The sequence below is a fragment of the Triticum urartu genome, chromosome 7A, assembly GCF_056163025.1.
Source record: "Triticum urartu cultivar PI428250 chromosome 7A, HENAU_Tu73, whole genome shotgun sequence".
Classification (NCBI taxonomy): domain Eukaryota; kingdom Viridiplantae; phylum Streptophyta; class Magnoliopsida; order Poales; family Poaceae; genus Triticum; species Triticum urartu.
In genome coordinates this window covers 10231753-10246528 of record NC_141879.1, presented here as the reverse complement: position 1 = coordinate 10246528, position 14776 = coordinate 10231753, and the positions used below count along the sequence as shown (strand labels likewise).

Genomic DNA, 14776 nt, shown 5'->3' with positions numbered 1-14776 from the left:
CATCATTCATTTAATTTCCGTCTCTTCTTTCCTTATTCGTTGCAGCTGTATAGATTCAGAAACAATGGGTTCTTTGTTGCCGGGGTGCACGTCTATGTACACAGATCATTAGTTCTTACCATTCTTTGCCTTCTTTGTCCATAGATTGCAGATTTACAATTTGAACCTGCAGTGATGCCAAGATAACGAAGCAAGCACGAGAGCAATGGGGCTCATTTATTTTGTTTGACCACAAGGTCGAGGAGCTCCATTGAGCTTCCCGGATGCAACAGGGAAGCAAGACATTCGTGGCACGCAACATGCTTTTTTTTTCTTCCAATGATTGTTTCAAAAGAAAAAAGAAATGAATCATTCGTTCATTTTCTTAGTGAAGTTCAGTCTATTGTTTGGGCTTCTGGGACCACTTGTGCGTGTGAACTAAGATGTGAAATCAGTCGTTTTCTCAATGAGTGTGGAAGACAACGGCATGCCCAAGTCCAACCAGCCACCGGGAAAACCCACTCAAGGGGAGGCCAACTGGATGGAGACGGTGGCCACCGGAAACGATGATCCCGCAGAGGACAGTGTGCGGACAGTAGAAGGCTACGTAGGCGATGAGCTGATGGGATAAGCTTGAAAAGTGAGACATGGACACGCAAATCACTGTGGAACCATGGAATTCCACGGGATATTTGATACTACTACCTTGTTGAACTGCTGTTTGGGATTATTTTTTGCCTCCTCTCATTCTCTTGCAGGATCGAATTCCTATCTGCCTCTCCTGCAGCCTTGCCTCATCGCTGTGCCAGGGCCTACAACGCTGCTTCTCACTTGTTCATCAGTGTAAGCTCACAACTAATCTCCTCTGTTTTCCCATACAAATCTGTTTTTTTACTACTGTATTATCTTCCTTGTTGCAATCGGCTAATCTATCTTGTGATTTCCCACTCCAACAGGTGTTCATCCGTTGCTATATTCACAGGTTGTTTCTACCTCCAATTCAGAAGCACTTTCATTGCTCTTTTATTATTTATTCAGGTTAGTTTCCACGCTCAAAATAGTATTCTTACGTTTTGCCATTGTCTAGAGATCTGATCTACCAGTGGGTTTCTTTTTTCTTGTCACCATTGCAGTTTGCTAATTTAACTTGTGGTTTCCGACTTCAACAGGTTTTTATCCATCAGTGCTTCCAGAAGTAATTCCAGTCCTAGTATTTCAATATATTCAGGCCATTCAACACTAAAACAAATCCAAAAAAGGGAGTGGAAAGGAGAAGTCTGTTCTTTTACCGGTTTCCCATAATTTGTCTTTCTACACCCAAGATATGTTCATCCACAAAACAAACAAAACTCCCTCCCTAGGCCTCTACACCCAAAAAATAGACCCTACAATCCGATGGAAGTGTCGTTAGCTAGTGCTGCCTTAAGCGTAAGCTTAAAATTGGCTGCATCGCCGGCCTTAAAGAAGCTCCTTTCTAATGCTTCAACGTACCTTGGAGTGGATATGGCACGTGAGCTCCATGAACTGGAGACCACTGTGTTGCCGCAGTTCGAGCTGTTAATTGAAGCAGCGGATAAGGGAAACCACAGGCCCAAGTTGGACAAGTGGCTTAAGGAACTCAAAGAAGGCTTCTACCTGGCTGAAGACTTGCTGGACAAGCATGAGTATAACCTCCTCAAGTGCCAAACAAAGGGGAAGGATTCCTTGCTGGCAAATGCCTCCTCCATCAGCAACACTTTGATGAAGCCTCTACATGCTGCATCAAGCAGGCTGTCCAATCTGAGCTCTGAGAACAGAAAGCTAATTCAACAACTGAATGAACTGAAGGCTACCCTGGCGAAAGCCAAGGACTTCCGTGAACTGCTCTGCTTACCATCTGGTTATAATCCAGAGAGCACCATCATATCATCAAATGTTGTTCCTGAGACCACATCACTACCACCTCTGAAAGTGATTGGTCGTGACAAGGATCGGGATCATATAATAGAACTTCTTACCAAGACAAGTGCTACTACCGAGTCTAGTATAGCTACGTACTCGGGTTTGGCCATTGTTGGAGCTGGAGGCATGGGAAAGTCCACCTTGGCACAACTTGTTTACAATGACATGAGGGTAAAAGAACATTTTGATGTGACAATGTGGGTAAGCATCTCACGCAAACTTGATGTTCGTCGTCATACACGGGAGATAATTGAGTCTGCCTCTCAGGGGGAGTGCCCACGCATTGATAACCTTGATACTCTGCAGCGCAAATTGACAGACATGCTACAAGAACCAGGGAAATTCCTACTTGTGTTGGATGATGTTTGGTTTGAACCTGTCAATCAGAGAGAATGGGACCAATTGTTAGCTCCTCTAGTTTCGCAAAAGACGGGAAGCAAAGTTTTGGTAACCTCTCGACAGAATTCATTTCCCGCTGCTCTTTGTTGTGAAGACGTGTGTCCTCTAGAAAACATGGAAGATGCTCAGTTCTTGGCACTCTTCAAACGCCATGCATTCTCTGGGCCAGAAATCAGAAATCCGCAGTTGCGCAAGAGGTTGGAAGATTTTGCAGAGAAGATTGCTAAAAGGCTTGGACAATCTCCTTTGGCGGCAAAAGTTGTGGGTTCCCAGTTGAAAGGGGAAACAAATATCACGGCATGGAAGGATGCTCTTACCATACAGGTTGACAAATTAAGTGAGCCCATGAGAGCTTTGTTGTGGAGTTATGATAAGTTAAATCCTATACTGCAGCTTGTTTCCAAAAGGCCACAAGTATGTCATTGATGAGCTGGTTCATCTTTGGATGGCTGAGGGCCTCGTAGATTCATGCAATCAAAACAAGAGAGTTGAAGATATTGCGAGAGATTATTTCAAGGAGATGATCTCTGTTTCGTTCTTTCAACCATTTTATGAGAAATGCTATGTTATGCACGATTTCCTTCATGATCTGGCAGAATCACTCTTCAGGGAAGACTACTTCAGGTTGATAAGGTGATGAAAATTCCATCCACTGTTCGACATCTATCTGTTTGTGTTGGTAGTATGATGCAACACAAGCAAAGTATCTGCAAGCTACATCATTTACGCACTATAATCTACATAGACCCGCTGATGGATGATATAAGTGACATTTTTAATCAGATACTACAAAATTTGAAGAAGTTGCGTGTACTATATTTGACATCTTACAGCAGCAGTAAGTTGCCCGAATCTGTTGGTAAGTTGCGTGTACTCTTTACCACTTGCAGTTACTTCTTTCTAGTCCCAAAGTTGAGAGTTTGCCTGAGAAGCTGTGTGATTTATGTTAGAATAAATCTGAGGCGTTCCGTCGATCTATGGAGGACCAAGAAATCACACGAGCACGACACCGAGATTTGTTAACGAGGTTCACCATCATGGCTACGTCCCACAAATGTTACTAGTACACAAATGCCCACTGCTTGTATTTATTTCCAACGATGCGTTGGAACATGATGATAAGAGAGGGAATTTCATGAGGACAAACCACTTGGCATCACGACTTGGTTTAATCTGGGAGTTAGATTTAGGATCAGATATTAGGAGACTACTCTCACAGGAACATTCATTTCTAAAGCAGTTGATGATATTTATGCATGTAGATGTGGCACATGTTCAAAAACTTGAAAATGCTATAGAAAGAGAGAAAGATGAAGTATTGGTAAAAGAGGATGTCATCATGGCATGTATATTGTGTCACGAGCAGAGGATGAGACTCGTCTACGGAAGGAGCATTGGGCTGCCGCTGGTTCCACCATCAGGACTTTGTGAACTTGAACTTTCTTCATGTAGTATTACAGATGGAGCTTTAGCTGTTTGCCTTGCACTACCGGAATCGCACCCTATGCCGACGGCCAGGGCCGTCGGCATAGCCCTGAATGGCCGTCGGGACAGGCCTATGCTGACGGCCCCCGTCGGCATAGGGCCGTCGGCAACATATCCGTCGGCGTAGCCAGGAATGCCGTCGGCATAGAAAGGTCGTCGGCATATGCCCTATCCCGACGGTGTCCGTACATTTATGCCGACGGCCCCGGCCGTCGGCAACGTTATCGCCTAACGGCGGCCGCCGTCAAGTGCTGACCAACGCTTGCTCGCCACGTGGCAGGTCTATGCCGACGGTCTAGCCGTCGGCATAGTTTCAACCTAAGCCGACGGCTAGGCCGTCGACATAGACGTGCCACGTGGCGAGCAGGCGTCACCCCTGGGGCGGGTCTATGCTGACGGCCTAGCTGTCGGCTTAGGTTGAAACTATGCCGACGGCCAGCCCGTCGGCATAGACCTACCACGTGGCAGCCACTGGGAGCTCCTGGAGCAGGCCTATGCCGACGGCTTAGCCGTCGGCTTAGTTTGAAACTATGCCGACGGCTAGGCCGTCGGCATAGACCTGCCACGTGGCAGCCACTTGGAGCTCACGGCAGCTCTATGCCGACGGCCTTGCCGTCGGCATAGTTTCTGTCTGTTTTTTTTCTTTTTTCTGTTTTGTTTCAGCTCAATTCATTTGAATATATACAGCACACAACAAATATATGCATCACATAACAGCTGACCCAGCAGCATCACACAACAAATTCATCATCACACATCATAAGAAGCATCGCAAAGCATAAACATATAAGTATCATCACCACCAAGCATAAGAATCTCACAAACAACAATAAGAAACATCACAAGCATATAAGTATCATCACCACCAAGACCGCCACAATGTGACCCAAAGGCTTAAGCGCCAGGACGTCGAGCACCACGGAGGTCGTCACCGCCAAGACCGCCGAAGCCTAGGTCGTCACTGCTAGCGGCAGCGCTACCGCCAAGACCGCCTCCTCCTCCGCCTCCGTGGATCGGAGTGGTCGGGCTCCGTGTCTCCGGAGTGCTGCGAAGACCACCGCCAACGGTAGATGCACCTGTTCCCTGCATGTTGAAAAGACATATGCATGGGATCTATGACTGTGTTGAAAGGCATGACATGCTTTGGGTGAATAGATTGGGGATGAACTAACCGGCGAGGGGCCAGCGTTCTGTGCCACAAACTCCTCAAAGCTCATCAGCACTGGTTGTGCTGGAGGGCATTGTGCTGTAGGGAACTGAGGACACCTGCCGGCCGCCATATCCTGAAAAGCCTGCTGCATCTGACTATCCATGGAAACCCATCTCAATTCGTCATCCACAGATATGTTCGGATCTTTTCCCTACAAGTATAACGGAAATTTTTGCATGCATTAGTTCGGTTAACTAATAAATGTTGAAGTAGGTATTTAATAGGGGAGTGTGGAAAATTACTTTGTCCATGAACCAAGCAACAAAATATTTATGTCCAGGGTTTCCATGACGGAGAAGAGTAAGTGCCTCCGCCTCAGTAGGAGGATTCACTCCCGTCCATTCCTCTTGAACGAAATCACTAAAAAAAAGATAAGCGGTGTTAGACCGAGACTAAGTGAACATGAAACATGATGATGTGGAAGACATAAAGGAATGGTGTAGTGGTATTACCTCATCCACACTTCCTCAACTTCCTTGATGTTGTGCAAGATATAGAACATGAGGTCCTCCCACTCTTGTCGTGGCATGTTATAAGATTTCGAGGCCCCAGCTCTCCCACCTTGCGCGTTGAATAGATCGAGTCTGGGTTGATACTTGGGCTCTTCTATATTGTATCGAGGCACCTTGTTATGCAGATGGGGAACGTGGTCTGGATAGTATGATGTCCTGAGGTCTGACACCTCCTCTAGGATAACTGCCTCAGCTATGGAAGCTTCAATCTTAGCTTTGTTTCCACATTTCCGTCGGAGATGCTTGTTCTGCCTCTCAGGGCCGTACTGCCAGCGATTTTGCACAGGGCCCCCCAACAATACCTCGTTCGCGAGGTGCAGAATGAGATGTGTCATCGGAGTAAAGAAGCCTGGCGGAAAGATCTTCTCTAGCTTGACTATCAACTCCGGTGCCTTCTTATGCAATTTTTCAATCACCTCTTTACTTACTTCTTTAGCACAGAGCGTGCGGAAGAAATGGCTAAGCTCGGCAAGCACTCGCCAGACATGCTCGGGGACATAGCCTCGAACCATCACCGGCATTATCCGCTCAATCCACACATGGTAGTCATGACTCTTCAGGCCGGTCACTTTGCCCGTTGAAAGATTGACTCCCTTACTTATATTCGATGCATAACCATCGGTGAACTTCAAAATTTGTTTCAGCCAGATAAGTACTTCTTTTTTTTTCTGGCGGTTTAAGGACAAAGTCAGCATCTGGCTTGAACCAGTTTTTTCGACTGCCTGTGGGAGGCTTCATGTTCAGGCGTGGTCTATCACAAATTCTCTATTGATCGGCTCTAGCTTTTACGTTATCCTTCGTCTTATCAGGAATGTTGAGGATCGTGTGGAAAAGGGACTCTGCCACATTCTTTTCGGTGTGCATCACATCAATATTGTAAGGAAGTTTGAGGTCCTTGAAATAGGGAAGCTGCGAGAAGGGGGTAATGTGCGTCCAGTTGTGCGTCTCACCATATCCCTCGAAGCCTTTGCCTTTGCCTTTGCCTTTGCCTTTGACTTTAGGCTTGAGAGCTTTTAGCTGAGCAAGAACATCTGCCCCCGAAAATGTTGGAATCTCGGTTACTTCATGAACAACCCGGCCTTTCGTGAAGTTCTTCTTGTCTTTCCTGTCTGGATGGTCTGGAGGGAGGAACTGTCGATGCAGGTCAAAGGCTACATACTTGCCACCCTTACTCAGCAAAATCATTCGCAGAGCCTGCATGCACACTGGGCATGGCATCTTACCACTTGTACACCATCCGCAGAATAGAGCATAGCCGGGAAAGTCATGCATGCAATAGTGCAACCAAACTTTTATCAAGAAATTTCTCTGCAGACCCCGGTCGTATGTCAACCTCGGAAAGTACCAAGAATGGTGCAGAGCATCCACAAGCGGCTGCATAAACACACCCAATTGCTTCCCCGGGTAGTCAGGCCCCGGAATGATGAGCGACAAGAGCATGGTCTTCCGTTGCATTAGGGCACCGGGAGGAAGATTGAGCGGAATTACAAACACAGGCCAGCAGCTGTATGGATTGGACGACATACCATATGGATTCAACCCATCACCTGATATGGCTATTCTTACATTCCCAGCCTCGGCTGCTTCCTCAGGGTATTCTTCATCGAATGACTTCCATGCTTCCCCTCCCGATGGATGTATGATTTTTTTGGATTGTACCTTATACCTTCCTTGTGCCACTTCATCATTTTGGCAGACTCCTTCGTGATGAAAAGGCGCTGCAGTCTTTTTATAAAATCAAGATACCGAAGAACCTTAACGGGGATGGTTAGCTGCTTTTTTTCACCATCCTCACCGACCACCTCAATGTACCAAGACGAACCGCACTTCCTATAGTACTTGTCATCCGCATACTCGTGCCTAAACAAAAGGCAATTCTTCGGGCAAACATCTATTTTCTCATAATCCATAGAGAGTGCCTTCATGATTTTCTTTGTATCGTACATGCTTTTCGGCAGTTCATGACCCTTAGGGAGGCTGTTAGCCCATATTCCCAGGAATGCTTCGAAGCATTTCTGGCTACAGCCGTACTCGGCCTTCACTGCAATCAGTTGCGAGATGGCATCCAGCTGAGATAATTTCGCACCCGCATAAAGAGGTTTCTTCGACGAGGCCAAGACCTCCAAGAAGGCCTTTGCGGTTGCCTCCGGCTCCTCCGGTTCATTCTATGAAGGTGTCGCATTTGCCGTTTCTGCAACAATGACATCATCTAGCATGTCCCTGACCCCGTCGTCCTCATATCCATCGATGCGTTGTCGCATCACCTCCTCTCTACCACGGTCCTGCTCGGCTATGTTTACCGGCGGCATGTCAAAGTTTGGCATATATCCGTGTGTGCGAAGGTGCTCACTCATGTCCGTCTGATTTCTACGGTGACGTCTGGCACATGTCGCACAGGGGCATGGTGGGATAATTCTCATTGGACGACGGAATATCTCCTTCAAATACACATCGGTTTTCGCGATCCACTCTGATGTTACTCGATTCCGACGGATAAAACCACTGTACATCCACTGATTATCTGCCATCCTCTGCTTTTTTGCAAGCCACACAACATAATTAAGGATTCACTTAAATTAATCACATCAAATTTTCAGTTTCTACCGCGTTTAATCCACCTACATCTCTAATAGGTAAAGATGGGTCCTAATCCCACCCGAGGATGTGTAGATTGAGTACGTTCTCCATTCTACCCCGTTCCGAGACAAAATTTCGGCAGCACCTCCCCGCTATTCTCCAAAACACGTCTTGGCAAATAGCCGAGAGAATGTGCTCCGGAGAACAATGGGGAGGCGCCGCCGAAATCCTGTCTCAGAACGGGGTAGAACATGGAGAACATACCCAATCTATAGATCCTCGGGTTGTCCATGGAAGACGCTGGACAATCCGAAAGAGCTACGGTGATAAATATGCAATTGAATGCATATTTATCGATGCAACCCTTTCGGACGGGAGACGCCTAGCTTACGCCACTTGACTTGAGAATGAAATCTAGTGATATGAAAAATGGAGGAGATGGACTTGTAGCTCACCCTCGGTTGTAGAGGAAGTAGCCGAACAGCAGAGGGATGCTCAGGGGACCAACGCGTTAGACAGCGGTCACTCCGATGAATGCAACACCACAAAGCCTGCAAATTCCTTCACGACAAATAATTAGAACATCACAACTCATAGAGCATATTTAAAACATTTAAACATGCATTCATTTATTTTTGCATCATGTAGACAAAAAAACTATAGGGACTCATCATCTATTCGTCACATATTCATCATCATCATCTATCCATCTATATATCATGATGTAGTATCCACTCATCTATCCATCTATATATCAACAACAATTTTTTTCTCAGCTAACCTATCAACAAAATTTTTATATCTTATAATCCATCTATCTAACTATTTATATATCTAACTAATCTATCCATCTAAACCCTGAACTAACTAACCTAACATAGCAGCAAGCAGCGGCAGCAGCAGGAAGCAGCAACCAGCGGCAGCGGCAGCGGTGGCAGCAAGCAGCAAGCGGCAGCGGTAGCAGCAAAGCAGCAGCAGGGGGCTCACCGGCGAAGCAGAGGCGGGGCGGCGATGAGGTCGGGGTGGAGAAGGGCGGTGAGGGGCGGGGCAGTGGCGTCGGCCGCCGGCGCAGTCGGGGACGAGGCGGCCGCAGCCGGGGATGGGCCGCCGGGGACGGGCCGGCCCGGCGGCGTCGACGGCGGTCTTGGGGCGGTGCGGCGGCGGTGGGGGAGGGGATGGGGGCGGCGCGGGCAGTGGGGCGGTGCGGCGGTGGTGGGGGAGGGGATGGGGGCGGCGCGGGCAGTGGGGGGCGGCGTGGCGGCGGTGGGGGATGGGATGGGGGCGGGGGCGGGGCAGCGCCGCAGTTGGGGGAGGGGATGGGGGTGGCGGCGCGGTGAGGGTGGGGCAGCGGCGAGGGTCAGGATAGGACGGCGGCGGCGGCGCGGGTGGGGATCGGGGTCGGGTGGGGGGAGACGGTGCGGGGGAGGAAGAATGAGTGGAGGGGGTGGGTGCGGCTCTGGATAAGGTCAACCTATGCCGACGGTTTATAGATGGACATGCCACGTGTCAATCTATGCCGACGGCAAAGCCGTCGGCATAGGTACTTTGCATATTTTTTTTATTACGGCATATTTTTTATTTTTTTTATTTGGGCATATTTGTGAGCTCCAGTATTCATTAGACTTGTGCTAAGAAAATGGACAATTACGGTGAAACGTTCAGTTACCGGCCCGGTGCCCGGGTGTAAGCTGTGGTAGCCGTTTCCCCCACGCGTCCGTTTCCCCCCTCCAGGTGCCGGCGGCAGCGCCGTCCGTGAGGGGGGCACACCCCGGACACGCGTGCCGGGCGTTTGCAACCGCGACAACACTTCCAGACTTGTGAGAGGCCGCCGGCGCAAGATTTGGCGGCATGCTAGCCCCCGGAGGCCGCCGGCCACAGCCGTAGACGCGCGAAGGGCAATCCCGTAGAGGGAATTTTTCGGATACTTCTCCATCACCAAAAATTATGAAAAAATACCATCGTTCCTATAGCACATGTGCCCACGTCGTGCAAAAAAAAATCATGATTTTATCGCGCTCCGAGTATTTAGTAATATTGACGCCGCATCATTACCACAGTAACATTTACCCTCTCTACTCTTTCGCGCATCCTCCCCTCTAAGTGACGGCTGCTCTACCTTCCGTGGAGGGGGGCCACACCATGGAGCCCCAAGACGGGCGTCTACGCATGCTAGAACACTTTCACACATGCATCGGGACCCGTGCGATGTTTCGGTGGCATAGCAACACCCTGAAGGCCACCCCGAATCCCCGTTGACCAGTAGATCTAGCCCTTTGACTTTCGCTGGACGGGCTTTGACCGGTGGACTCTTCCACCTGGTTGCGATAGGTCAGCCCATAGCAACATCCCCGAACACGGTCTGGACCCAACCCAACACTAGATTCCCTCCGGTTCCACCGCACCCGCACCATCCCCCCCTCTAAGTGACGGCTGTTCTGCCTTCCGTGGAGGGGGGCCACACCACGGAGCCCCAAGACGGGCGTCTACGCATGCCAGAACACTTTCACACATGCATCGCGACCCGTGCGATGTTTCGGTGGCATAGCTACACCCCGAAGGCCACCCCGAATCCAAGTTGACCAGTAGATCTAGCCCTTTGACTTTCGCCGGACGGGCTTTGACCGGTGGACTCTTCACCTGGTTGCGATAAGTCAGCCCGTAGGAACATCCACGAACACGGTCTGGACCCAACCCAACACTAGATTCCCTCCGGTTCCACCGCACCCGCACCATCCCCCCTCTAAGTGGCGGCTGCTCTGCCTTCCGTGGAGGGGGGCCACACCACGGAGCCCCAAGACGGGCGTCTACACATGCCAGAACACTTTCACACATGCATCGGGACCCGTGCGATGTTTCGGTGGCATAGCTAGACCCCGAAGGCCACCCCGAATCCCAGTTGACCAGTAGATCTAGCCCTTTGACTTTCGTCGGACGGGCTTTGACCGGTGGACTCTTCCACCTGGTTGCGATAGGTCAGCCCATAGCAACATCCCCGAACACGGTCTGGACCCAACCCAACACTAGATTCCCTCCGGATCCACCGCACCCGCACCATCCCCCCCTCTAGGTGACGGCTGTTCTGCCTTCCGTGGAGGGGGGCCACACCACGGAGCCCCAAGACGGGCGTCTACGCATGCCAGAACACTTTCACACATGCATCACGACCCGTGCGATGTTTTGGTGGCATAGCTACACCCGAAGGCCACCCCGAATCCAAGTTGACCAGTAGATCTAGCCCTTTGACTTTCGCTGGACGGGCTTATATAACCGTAGGAGGGCCACCGCAACACCTGGCGGCATTGCTACCCCCTAGGTACCCCGTCCCGTCTAACCCTGACACAGACGACCGCCGGGTCTATCCCTTTGACTTTCGCTGGACGTAGTTTGACCGGTGGACCTTTTCACCTTGTTGTCATAGCCCAGCCATAGGTACACCCCCCAACACAGTCCCGGCACAACCCACCCCAAGATTCCCTCTGCGTCGGCCCGACGTGGCCGTTTCACCCCCCCCACCCCGGGGCACGGCGGCATCGACGCCCGTGAGGGGGGAGGGGGCACACCCCGGAGCCGCGTGCCTGCGCCTGCCACCACGTTTCCACAACCGTAGGAGGGCCCACCGCAACACCTGGCGGCATTGCTACCCCCCACAGCTACCCGGCCCGTCCCGTCTAACCTCTCCGTGACACGACGGAAGAAGGCCCGTGTGGGGGGCAATCGATATATGTTTTCTGTACATTTAAGTTAATGAAATTAGTATTGGAAAAAAATAAAAAATAATAAGAGAAAATACAAAAAATATAAAAATATTATTAGAAAATCTATGCCTATGGCCTAGCCGTCGGCATAGCTACGGCCACGGAACGGTAGAGCCCTGGATCGATGACGTGGCGTAGGGCGGGGATCAATGACGTGGAAAAAACCATGGGCCAGGCCTATGCCGACGGCCTAGCCGTCGGCATAGAAATCCCACCCCACAGGACCGGCGAACGACGCGGATCGATGACGTAGCGGCGCGGCGGATCGATGACGTCGGCGTAGCTATGCCGACGGCTAGGCCGTCGGCATAGCTATGCCGACGGCCACCGTTAGCCCGTCGGCGTAGCCTGACGCCGTCAAACTGCCGTCGCCGCCCGGGTAGACGGGCCCACGTGATATGCCGACGGCCCCCGTCGGTATATTCGGAGAAACGCCGATGGCTTATCTATGCCGACGGCCCCCGTCGGCATAGATGGTTATACGCCGACGGCTTTAGTTGGGCCGTCGGGGTATGCCCATATATGCCGACGGGGGCTGTCGGCATAGATATGGCCGTCGGCAACTGCCTAAATTCTGGTAGTGTTGATGGCCTGGCATCACTCAAAAGATTGGTCTTGGTAGAGATTATGACTTTAACTACACTTCCTTCAGAAGAGGTCCTCCAACATTTGACAAAACTTGACTCTTTATTCATCGGAATAGCTGTTTAGAGTTGGCACGCGGAGCAGAATGCTTCCCATTATCCCTTGGGAGCCTCAGTATATACAACTGCGTCCTTGCAGCTGACTTCCTTTGTACTGACTGGCCACAAGTGAACTATATTAGCATAAATAATTGCAGAAGCCCCGCAAGCTTGTCTATTGGTAGCCTCACCTCTGTTCGTGCACTCATTCTGTATCACTTGCCAGATTTATGTACGCTTGAAGGATTGTCTACCCAGGAATTTGATTTGGTACATTTGGTTGATGTTCCAAAACTCATCCCTGAGTGTATCTCACAGTTTCGAGTCAACCACATACTCCAAGTTAGCAGTTCTGCACTACTCAACAACATACTCTCAGCTGAAGGTTCCACAGTTCCACCATTTCTCTCTCTTGACGAATGCAAGGAACCATTCATTTCACTAGACGAATCCGTAAATTTCACATCTGTCAGGACCCTGTCATTCCGCGACTGTCAAATGAATTCCCTCCCAACAAATCTGAAGCGCTTCCCCAATCTGAATAATCTCTTGATCACTTGCTGCTGCAACATATCATGTTTACCGGATTTGCCGTCGTCCCTCCAGCAGATATGCATATGGGATTGTAGTGAGCTGTTGAAGGAGAGCTGCCGAGCACCTGATGGAGAAAGTTGGCCAAAGATCACGCATATCCGCTGGAAGAACATTAGATGAAGTGTTATTCAAATTCCCACCTGCAAATAAACGGAAAGGTAACTTAGCTCCCGTACTCCACTTTTGTACTCTCAAAGATATATATAGCCTTTACTTATACATATATGCATTTTGTTTAACTTTCTATCTTTCAAATACACCCTTTCTGTCAAAGTTTTCTTCATGTGTTTACTTCTACTTTATAGCAGGCCATAAAGGAAATTCAACCAAGTGATGTGTTCGCTTCAGGCTCCAGCAACCTGTTACAAGGTGGAGTACTCCAGGCTGGCTCGTCGTACAGTTCAATTATGTCTCCTACTTCACCGGCCGGTTCTGATCCCCTTGGATAGTCCTCCTGCTTCGCTGATTGCCTCATGCATTGCCCTCTCGCACTCTACTACCTGCCGTCCTCTGGTGCCATAATCACTGAGAGTGGTTTCTGTAATCGTGTTATTGGTTGTATCCTTTTCTTCAGGCTATTACCATTGGCTGGACAATTGACGAAAGTAGTGTCTAATATGTGTCTCGTTATTATCATCCTGTTCTGCTCCAGTCTCCTGGAGTATGTTGTACATTTTTGGTTTGTACTGGATTGCAATCGTTATCTCTTGTGCGCCGTCACATCACATGCCATGTAACTGACGATTTTATCATTCCCTTCTGTAATGAGTTATTGGGATGTATTTGCAGTACTTGGGTGATGGGTCTCATACCTGGCACAATTAGCAGCCATTTTTCTTTCAGGATGAAACTTTTCTTGCTTCAGAAACCTACCGCTTCAGATCTGCAGGGCATGTGCTCTAGAAGGTCTTTCTAGTTGCTTGTTTCCTGCTCTGTTTGTTTACCTTATGTGGTAAGAATGAGCACTTGTATATATAGATAGAAAGCCTGCTGCTTCAGATCTACAGATTTTTGTTTTTGATCGAGGCACGTCTGAATTAATGCTGATCGGCGAAAAGGTAAGAAGAGGTTCACAGTGTTGGTGCCCCCATTTGGTTCAGTAGCGACTGGCTGGTTGGTTAGAGGTATGTAAAAATGATCACTCCCTACTCTGTTTATTTATCGCATGTAGTCTGAACAAGCACCTTAATTTTATACATATGGTTGTATGATCTATATGGGTCGACGGTTTGGAAAGGCCTGTGTTATGTGATAATATATACATGAGCACTAGTTTATGGCATGGCTGAGCCTGTTAGCAAATAACTGTTGCTCTGCTGTTTCCCTTTTTATGAGCTCTGTTTTGCTGGTGCTATCATTGAAATGTGTATTTGAACAAGACATGGACATGGCGCTGGAGAAAAAAAAATGTGATGGATGATGGTTCCTTTGATTACACCTGGATGATGGCACTATCAAGACTGCAGCCAGCTAATCTTTGCAGTAGGATGCTATGAAAGTAAGATGCAATTGTCCAGTGATGGGTGCCCTTTATCCTGACACTGTCGTTTCCCTGTTTACGAAAAAGGGTTTTCCCCACTTTAGATTATAAAGCAACTAACCGATCGATACAACGAGTTTGGTGGAGCCGCAGCACAAACA

General features: G+C 49.1%; 2 pseudogenes across 1 annotated transcript; both read left to right on the top strand.

The window, feature by feature from the left end:
• The first annotated feature begins 549 nt into the window (after positions 1-549).
• On the top strand, positions 550-3194 carry LOC125524391 (putative disease resistance RPP13-like protein 1; annotated as a pseudogene). The gene is made up of 4 exons (XR_015611537.1): positions 550-822; positions 936-1017; positions 1149-2952; positions 3103-3194. The product of XR_015611537.1 is annotated as a putative disease resistance RPP13-like protein 1 (transcript).
• On the top strand, positions 3056-13255 carry LOC125524392 (uncharacterized; annotated as a pseudogene).
• The last annotated feature ends 1521 nt before the right edge of the window (positions 13256-14776 follow it).